Raw genomic sequence first — 1,962 nt, 5'->3', positions numbered from 1 at the left:
CAGAACGGACGGTCTACGTTTAGTGCGGACCGTCCGTTCTATCCTCATAGAACGGACGGTCTGCGTGTTGTCGTGGACCGTCCGTTCTGCTTCCCAGAACGGACGGACCACGCATCCGGACCGTCGGGTCTTGACCCGTCCGACTCGGTTTTCCGTCGTTTTCTCTCGTGTTTTTTGTCCTTCCCTGCGTGTGTGACCCTGTAGGCTCATTCGATATAGCAGTATAACCCGAAATCTCTATTTCGGGTATACAAGTCATAGGCGGTCTCTAGCAAGACACTATGACTACCTATCTCGAATAGAGTTTGTTTGTGATCATACGAAAGCCAGTGATGATTCCGGCTGATGATCCTTTTGTATCGCGATATCATATGTCGAACATAAGGCATGGACAAGCCACCTTATCTGATTCGACTGCTTTCTCGTTCACTGAGTTCGACTGTCTGAAATAGACGACGTTCGTCTATAGTGCGGCCACACATTTCTACAGTCTTGCTCACACGAGGGGCCCAGCGATATCTCTCTCTTTTACGAGAGGTACAAATCCCGTCTTGACTATCTACAATTCAGTACATGATTCGTTTCGTACCTGATACACGCCTTTGTAGTCCTCCTGTTACGCAGGACGTTTGACGTAATCAAAGCACGCAACTCCTCATGTTGGATTCTGTAGATATCTCAGGTCTTAGGATCCAATCATGGAATCGTCGTATGAGATTCAAGTCATGACGCTAGTCCATGTGACAATCTCATGCGGGTCAGTCCAGTATTCCGTTCTGCAACGAATACCTATGATTGTGATCGTATCCAATACCTATGATCATCTATGTGATCATCAATCACACATCATACTAGTCTTATTATGTCGTTATTCCCATAATGACACAAGACTAGGGAGTTTAGTATCATTCATAATGATACATGGATTTCATAACAGATCTAGCATGCAGGAACATGTAATGAACAAGATACTCTCATAAAAAAAAACATATAGAAAGTATCAATACATCGAATATATCTGAACAAAGCTCATAATCAGTACATCATAGAGCACTAAACCAACAGTTAGAACATGACGAGCCTACCTCGTATTCAGAGGCTGTGGCGAGTTCCGATTCTGAGAAATGGCACCAGGCCATGGAGTCTGAGATGCAATCCATGTACGACAACAAAGTGTGGACTTTGTCGACTCGTTCAATGGTATTAAGACCATTGGATGCAAGTGAGTTTTCAAGAAGAAAACTGACATGGATAGCATCGTGCATACCTATAAGGCACGACTTGTCGCGAAAGGGTTTCGGCAGATTCATGGTATAGACTATGATAAAACTTTTTCACTAGTAGTGATGCTTAAATCCATACGGATTCTGCTGGCCATAGCTGCATATTATGACTACGAGATATGGCAGATGGACGTCAAGACCGCATTCCTTAACGGGAATCTGCTCGAGGATGTGTACATGACACAATCTAAGGGTTTTGTCGATCCTCGGAGTCCGAGGAAGGTGTGCAAGCTTCAGAGATCTATTTATAGACTGAAGCAGGCTTCAAGGAGCTGGAATCTTTGATTTGATGAGGCAGACAAAAAGTTTGGCTTCCTGCAAAACGAAGATGAGCCATGCGTTTACAAGAAGGTTAGTGGGAGCGCAGTAGTCTTCCTTGTGCTTTATGTAGATGATATACTGCTCATCGGAAATGACGTTCTTATTTTGCAAGGAGTAAAATCCTGGCTAGGATCAGTCTTTTCGATGAAGGACTTAGGAGAAGTCGCCTATATTTTGGGCATCAAGATCTATAGAGATAGATCGAGAAGGCTTCTTGGCCTAAGTAAGAGTACATACATTGACAAGGTCTTGAATCGGTTCAAGATGCAAGACTCCAAGAGGAGTGTCTTGCCAATGGGACATGACGTGACTCTTAGCAAGACTCAGTGTCCAAAGACACAGGATGAGCGAGAGCGCA

This window comes from Tarenaya hassleriana, unplaced genomic scaffold (assembly GCF_000463585.1).
Source record: "Tarenaya hassleriana unplaced genomic scaffold, ASM46358v1 Cleome219, whole genome shotgun sequence".
NCBI classification, from domain to species: Eukaryota; Viridiplantae; Streptophyta; class Magnoliopsida; order Brassicales; family Cleomaceae; genus Tarenaya; species Tarenaya hassleriana.
Note: the sequence above shows the minus strand (reverse complement) of the source record.